The sequence below is a fragment of the Phyllostomus hastatus genome, unplaced genomic scaffold (assembly GCF_019186645.2).
Source record: "Phyllostomus hastatus isolate PE091 unplaced genomic scaffold, TTU_PhHast_1.1 phas_contig_90, whole genome shotgun sequence".
Classification (NCBI taxonomy): Eukaryota; Metazoa; Chordata; class Mammalia; order Chiroptera; family Phyllostomidae; genus Phyllostomus; species Phyllostomus hastatus.
The window spans coordinates 13075352-13083711 of record NW_025333984.1 but is presented as its reverse complement, the minus strand read 5'-3'; the positions used below and the strand labels follow the sequence as shown (position 1 = coordinate 13083711).

General features: G+C 38.0%; 1 pseudogene; it reads left to right on the top strand.

The window, feature by feature from the left end:
• Positions 1 to 515: 515 nt before the first annotated feature.
• Positions 516 to 7715, top strand: LOC123827824 (annotated as a pseudogene).
• The last annotated feature ends 645 nt before the right edge of the window (positions 7716 to 8360 follow it).

Below are 8360 nucleotides of genomic sequence, written 5' to 3'. Positions count from 1 at the left end.
TGATTTGTTTGCTATTGTATTTAAACAAATTAAGTACTTCTAAAGGACTATAATGCCATCAGAACAGGAGTGAATGAACAAGATTGAGAACCACTTTTTAAATCTGTTGAGACTACTAGGCAGGCTGGTTGCTTGGTTGAAGAGGCTGGCCCTCTTGGGAATATAATTTATGTATGGAAAGAGATATGGGAAATGACTTACTGGGATTTTCTCCTAATATCACATTCATTAGAACAGGTCATGGGGAAGAAAAATTGATAAAAACATATAAACTAATTAGTACTATTAAATTAGTTTAATTTAAATTAGTGAAAAATTAAAGAACACCACATTCTATTCTTAAACACTTTGAGAAATAAAACATCAATTAGTGAAATAATTTCTACTGAAAACTCTAATTGTTATGGAGAATGACATGCCTGTCACTATTGTGCAATGTTAACTAAGTACTTATCTGATACACTTAAAAAATCACATTTTAAAAGTCAAACAAATCATGATTTCCACATCATAATTTTATTGCTTTTCTTGTTCCATTCCCCAATTTTACAATCCTTTAATTTCAGCACACATGTGAATACACTCATAGTGGACTTCTAAGGCATAGTCATTTACCCCACTCCTTTCAAGCTCATTGTAAGTATTCTCATAACTCTACCATACCCATAAATTTAAAACATACAAAGATTTACTGTTCATTCCTTCTAATTTTATTTTATCATAAGACTTGATTACCAATGATAGCTATTAACTTTTTTCTATGTTGATATAAGAAATATTTTCTGATTTTCACAATCATAACTGGAAGACTGGACTTTAAACAATAAATCATTGGTTTTAATTAAGCACTTGCTTGGAGAAAGTGCCACTTCTGCAAACATATGCCTAAAAAACAAATCAAATTTCCTTGGGAAAACTATTGGGGAGACTTTTGAGGTCAAACAATCTATTTTTATTCTTACTAACTTCTGTTTCAAAATGGGATACTTTCTGTCTTTGTCCCTAAATGCTGGGGTTGTCTTTCTAAGCCGATGCATGATGAAGCCCTGAGGCTTGAAGACTCAAACCAGTAAGGTGATTTCATGATAAAACTGCATGTTAGAGTAACACTGTCTGTTAATAGTCCTTGAATGGGCTTAAATTTGAGACAACTTTTAAAAGTGCATACACTTTCTTCTAGTTTTGCTTCCCTGTCAGTGGGGCTTAAAATTTTTATTTCTGCATATTGACATTTTAACAAAATTTTCGGAAAGATTTCATGTATACTTGTTACTGTGGATACTGTTTTCATCAGTTCTAATGCTACCACACTGAAAATTCAGTTTTAAAGACAAAATCCACTGTTTACTTACACATGGAGACTAAACTAGGCAAGGTAAGAAGGATAGGGGAAGTCCTTTTTGCCCTGTATGCTCTGGACAGATTTTTTAGAGTTGACTTATCCAAAATGAGGAAAAAGTATGCTTTTGCGTGACTAAGACTATTCTAAAGTTTGCTTGTGTAAGCATTTTATATTTAAGAAAGTTCAACCTGAAAAGTATTTGAATATAGAGGTAGAAAGAGCTTCATTCAGTGGGATTACAGCAATCTCTAACCCATCAAATTAATATTCTCTTCAATAGCTTTCAAAAAACACATGACCAGAAAATACTTTTTTTTACTGCAATGCTTTGTTCTGTTTTAAAAATAGTAGGGGCTTGTTCTCGCTTCAGCAGTGCATATAATAATAAAAATAGTAGGGGCTAAAATGTAGTAAAAACTTGGACACCTATCCTGTACTTATGCTGTGTTTTACAAGCTAAAATGTTTGTTTTGTAAAATGTTTTAAAAGGAGTCCACAAAGTGACTTCACTTCTTTCAAACGCAGAGGTCTGAGAAAAGGCACTTGGGCTCATTAGCTTCTGGGTGTTGTCAATCCCAATGCTCTCTCAGAACTAAATGCCCAGGTACATTCACTTGGGATGCAGGAGTCTCACTTTAATCAGTGATTTTTTGCCAATATAAAGAGAAACATCTTGATTAAAGTGTGAGGGGCCAGAAACCATACCGATATGGGCAATTTTGGCTCCTATGATTTCTAATTTGTTGTGAAAAGGGAACGTGTTCTAAAAGCAACTTCTGAACTTTTTCTTAAAAAGGTTTGCTTTATTAAAAAAAAGATGTTTGAGGAAGAGCTATTTTATTACATGGCACAGATTAAATGTTCAGATGTTATCTGAAACTATTAATTAAGTCATTCCCTTGTGAATTTGAATATTCAATACCAGCTGTTATTCACATCAATATTTTAATATTTTACCATCAAGATATTTAATGAAAAGGATCAGCACATATTTAACTGTTTAAAGTAGTTAAACTTGTAAGAGGGAAAGGGAAATAACATTCCCTGAGTACCTACAATATGCAGAAGTTCTACTTCCATATCTTGCTTAGTTTTTATGATGAGTCCATGAGGTAGATTTTAATTCTCATTTTACAAATGAAGAAACTAAGGCAACCAGGAAGATTATACAACTTTTCTGAAGATGCCCATTAATAAGTGGCAGAATTGGGATTTGAACTTAGTTCTGCCTGACTGAAAAGCCTGTTTTGCAGACAATCTCCCCTCATTTTTCATAAAATGTTAACCTCAGCCCACAGTAGCATCACCACCTTTGTTTATGGGTTAGTGGAGAGAAATAAAGTTGCCAAGCCTCTGGTCCACAGTGGGAAATATGGGTGGGATGTGATTGCATAAGAGTGGGCTGTTGCTTGCACAATGTCTGTCATTCTGAGAGATTGTTTTTGTTTCCCTCTTTAGCAGGGTATAAGTTTTGAAACTGGACCTGAGATCTGAACCTTTTCTGTTATTAGTCACCTTCAAGCCAGGTGATTTTTGACTTTTTAAAGGTTACTCATTCAGAAGCCATGGCTGGATCATTTTAGAAAAGGATACAGGGGAAGGGTTAGTTAAGAACTGGAGAGATGACAGTGTTGAATGTGATGTGCAAAGGCAAGACCAGCAGCTGCTTTGTGACTACAAATATATCCAAAAGACAGATGGAGAGAAGGATTAGTATTAAAGTCAATGACAGGAGCAGTTTGGTTCAGTTATAATCTACAAAAAAAGCTAAGGGGTCTAATGTGTAATTTGCTCTCCATCCAATTATTTAACTTTGTTTTTAGAGAGGGGATGAGAGGGAGAAAGAGGGAGAGAACCGTCTTGTGATTGCCTCTCGCGCGCCCCCTACTGGGCGACCTGGCCCACAGCCCAGGGATGTGCCCTACACTGGGAATTGAACCAGCAACTCTCGTTTGCAGGCCTGCGCTCAGTCCACTGAGTCACACCAGCCAGGGCCCAATGATTTAATTTTGATAACGAAGATCCAGTGATTGAACTCATGCAAGGAGATGGCCTGTGGCCTATTAAAAGTCAGGTTGCAATTTCAATAGCATTCAATACAACCAGAAAAATAAATGGGACTTTTAGAAGAAATGAAGTTTTCTCCCATTCATAAGTCCTCCGAGGGTGAGGTAGGGTCCTCACACTTATGGAATTGTTTAGACCTTTTGCTGTAACTGTAAAATACATACTGGATTTCAAAGAGTGAATTAAAAAAGAATAAACTATATTCTGTTGATTACGTGTTGAGACAATAATTTGGATATACTGTGTTAAATAAAAGATAATTCTATAAGTAATTTCACCTCTGTCTTTTTACTTTGTTAATGTGGCTACTAATGCAGCTTCAAAACTACACAGGGCTCACATTATACAGTGTCTGGAAGAAGTGATGCCTGCTTGAGTGTGGTTGGTAGGGTAATATAGGTGTAACAATTTATAGTTTTAATTTGAACATTTCACCTAAAATGCCATATGATGTGCTTAAGTGTGATATTATTGTTAAAGAATTATGTGCTTATGATTTTGTAGTAGGTTTTGTTATAAAAAGGGGGCTTATTTGTGCCAGACCCTGTACTTCTATTGGATTGCAATGGAATGGAGAATGGGTAGTATTCCCTGAAGCTTCCTTTTAAAATATTTTTTTATTAAAGATTTTATTTATTTTTAGACAGAGGGGAAGGGAGGGAGGAAGAGAGGGAGAGAAACATCAATGTGTGGTTGCCTCTCACTTGCCCCCTCACCAGTGACCTAACCTGCTGGCAACCCAGGTATGTGCCCTGACTAGGAATGGAACCCTTGACCCTTTGATTCACAGGCCAATGCTCAATCCACTGAGCTACACCAACCAGGCTGAAGTCTTTTTTTTAGAGGCAAGTGCTTTAGAGTGGTAAAAATGGAAAACATTCTCAATACCAGTACTGTCTACCATCAAGCTAGGAGAAGTTTTTCCTTTTTCCCCTCCGATGGTATGGGGCTGGGGTTTTGAAAATTAGAGTGTCCCCATTCAATATGTTGAGTTGCATCACTAGATCAAAGTGGATGTTGCATCACTAGATCAAAGTATTTAATTTTTTTTTCAAATGCAAGCCTGTCACATATTAAGGGCATTCTTCTTCCTTTGCTCTCATCCATCCATCCATCCAAAATCAGTCTTATTTTTAGGCCTTGCTCTTCCTGCCAGCAATGGCATAACTAATGTGGCATTAGTGAAAACTACCAAAGAAATGGAATTATGTGGGATAAAAGAAATAGATAGTATTTATCAAATATAGGACTTTTAAGGCAAAAGGACCACCACATTCTAATACACCATGGCTTGTTTCACTGCTCAAGCAAAGCTCACACAACGTGATTATTTGATTCTCTTTATGTATCATGAATTTGGGCTCTTTTTGATTTACACAAAATACCAGGTCTGATGTTGAGCTCATACTCAGTATATATGGGGAATATTATAGGGTATAGACTCCATACTAATAAGGGTGATTTCTCTCTCATTATGATAGAGACCCCAGATGCACATCATCATTTCATTTCATACTTTCCCAACGAGTCATTGATCCCATTACCCTTTAAAGACTTTACAGTATTTTATATTTGATGATATGGGAATTGGTGATTATTTAAAATTAGACTTTGCAGGACTCCTTTGCAGGGAGGTTGGCAAACATTTCTGAATTCCTTTGTATGCCAAAAGAAAGCTAAACTTCTACAAACATGCTCTTCATGTAACCACCGAAACATCGAATCATTAATTCAATCTAGCTGGCCTAAAAGGAACACCATATTCTTAACAAATGAAGGGCAAATTAGTGGTATATCACCACCAGACTGCTTTCAGGAATGTTTCAAATACAGGTGTGTCCTATTTTAAGAAAAAGCCCAATAGATGGGTTTTTAAAAATGCATTACAGGAGCACTTGAAATCTTGCTGCTTGGTAGTTGTCATCAGTTTGACTCAAACACAGGCACAGGGGATACAGTGAAAATGAGGCTGTCAAGGTTCCTGCTTTCACGGGACACAGTTTTATTGGAGAGGCTCATAGGACATCTGCATAGCCGAGGCTCTGCACCATTTGTGATCAATCTGGACACAGCTGTGCAAGAGGTTCCCTTCCCTGCCAATATTGATATGTGTGACATTGCGAAGTATAAAGAACTCATGAAACAATATGGACTTGGGCCCAGCAGTGGCATAGTGACCTCACTCAATCTCTTTGCTACCAGATTCGATCAGGTGATGACATTTATTGAGAAGGCCCAGAACATGTCTAAATATGTTTTGATTGACACACCTAGGCAGATTGAAGTATTCACCTGGTCAGCTTCTGGGAGATTCATCACCAAAGCCCTGGCATCCTCAATTCCAACAACTGTCATATATGTAAAGGACACACGAGGAAGTACCAACTCAGTGACTCTCATGTCCAATATGCTCTATGCCTGTAGTATCTTGTACAAAAACCAAGCTTCCTTTCACTGTGGTCGTAATAAAACTGACATTATTGACTACAGCTTTGCAATGGAATGGATGTAAAATTTTGAGTCTTTCCAAGATGCCTTGAATCAGGAGACTAAATATGTCAGTAACCTGACATGTTCAATGAGCTTGGTGTTAGATGAGTTTCACAGCTCACTCAGATTGGTAGGTGTGTCTGCTGTTCTGAGTACAGGCTTAGATGGACTCTGTGCAAGTCATCAGTGCTGCAGAAGAATATGAAAGGGAGTTTCATCCTGAATGTGAACGTTTGAAGAAATCACTGACTACTGCACAGAGCCAGCAGCAGAAAGAAAAACTGGAACACCTTTGGGAAGATATGGGCTCTATAGCCTTGGACACAGGAACTGCTACACACAGCTTATCCTCTGTGCAGGATCCTTCCTTGCACAGACTGACTCAGAACATCGGATGAAGAGAATGAGGAAGCAGAGTGACACTGATGATACTGACTGCAGAGAGGAAAGCCACAAAGAACCAGAGTTCCAGGATTTTATGCAAGATTCAATGGCACAGTACTGGAAGAGAAATAACAAATAGTTTCTAGGAGTCCAAAAGTTTGTAACTCTGTGAAGTAACTACCCTTACCACTGATTGGGGTCACTACAAGGAACAATTCTGTTCAGAATAGCAGTTTCTCTTTTTAGGGAAATCTGGCTCCAATGATGCCAGGGATAGAAGACATTTGGACCTGTCAGGTAGATGCCAATTCCCCTTGGTCTTTCCCTTGGATTTTTGCAAGGAGGGATATTCTGACTGTTTTTGGATGCTAGTATTCCTTCTAGTGTAAACCACATTTTATCATTTGAACTCAAGTACTTTTGCTGCTGATGGATGGAATAGAGAGAGAACATATTGTTCGCTTCACATCTCTATTATTAGGCTGCATCTATAGGCTCTATCCCTAGCATCTTGCGCTTGACCCACAATTTTCCCTTCCTTTAGCACAAAGGAGGAGGGGAAACATGAGCTTGTGCAGAGTAGCAGTGGAGTCTCCTTGGCAACCAATCAATGTTGGGATGAAATGTGTCTCAAGCTTAGTAGCTCATTATAGGACACCAGGTTTGTTGAAGAAAGTGAGAAAAATGTAATTAGTGGATATGAATCTTGCTTTTCGTGGTGACTTGGATAAAGAATTTTTAACTTTGTTGTAAGCCTGCCTGTCATAAATTTCAAAGAAAGAAAATTATATAACCACAAATAGACTCACTTCTGTTCATCAGAGAGGTTTAAAGCCACACGTCCAAACCTGCCTCACTGAAGTTTCTCCTGTACACATACCCAGTAGTCCTTATTTGTATTGTACTTTGAACCTAACGCAAAGTATCCTTGGTGATTTACGTAAAGGCCATGGATTTGCGTCAGCTGTACATTCCACATATAACAGTCATAATAAGGGTTTACCTTGCCTCCATTTTTCACAATCTCTTAAAATGTAGTACATTTCTCTTAAGGAATTTTATCCCTGCCTAATCTGTACTCCAGTGGTTTTGAAAGGGTGGTCTCTGGACCAGAAGCATAAGCAGCACCTGTGAAATTGTAAGAAACGGGACTCTGAAGACCTCAATCAGAAACTGGGGGTGGGGACCAGCAATCTGTTTGAACTACTGTTCTAACTCCAACAGCCTGTGACAATTCCAGGCCAGGTGAATCTCACATTCTCATATGACCTGCTTTAGTCAGAGTTCCCTAACTTTGAGCATCTGGTGCCTATTCTCCAATTTAAACATTCTAAAAATAGAAGTTTTGAGCCCCAGCCAGTGTGGCTCTGGGGAATGAGTACCAGCCTGTGAGCCGTAAAGGTTGTGGGTTCAATTACCGTTCTGGGCACATGCCTGGGTTGCTGGCCAGGTCCCCAGTTGGGGGCATGCGAGAGGCAACCAATCGATGTGTCTCCCACATATAGATGTTTCTCTCCCCGTCTTTCTCTTTCCCTCCCCCATCTCCAAAAATAAATAAATTAAAAAATATATTGAATATTTTATTTTACTAAAAACAAATGCATTACAGAAAAATCTGGGCATTCTAAATCAGATTGGATACATAAGCAATCTTTTAGCTACATAAAAAAAAGTCAAGGGGTCTAATGTGCACACTGCTCCAAATCCAATGTTTTATTTTTGAGAAGGAAGATTTAGTCATTGAACTTGTGTAAGGAGATGGCCTGGGGCCTGCTAAAAGTCAGGTTGCAGTTTCCACTGTACTCAAGACAACTGAAAAAATAAATAAAACTTTTACAAGAAACTTCAAGTTTTTTATCATTCACATTTCAGTCAGTGGGTCTCACACTTCTGTAATGCGTTACACCTGTGTGGTCTAGCATGGTAGCCACTAGACATATGTAAAATACATTCACTATCATGATCAATTTCCATCAGACTTTCATTCTTCCCATTCTCCCCAGAAGTAACAGAATGGGGTTAGATTTACAGTTTTTGGCTGTTGAATGCATGGTGAGCAAATCTGTAGTGATAACCT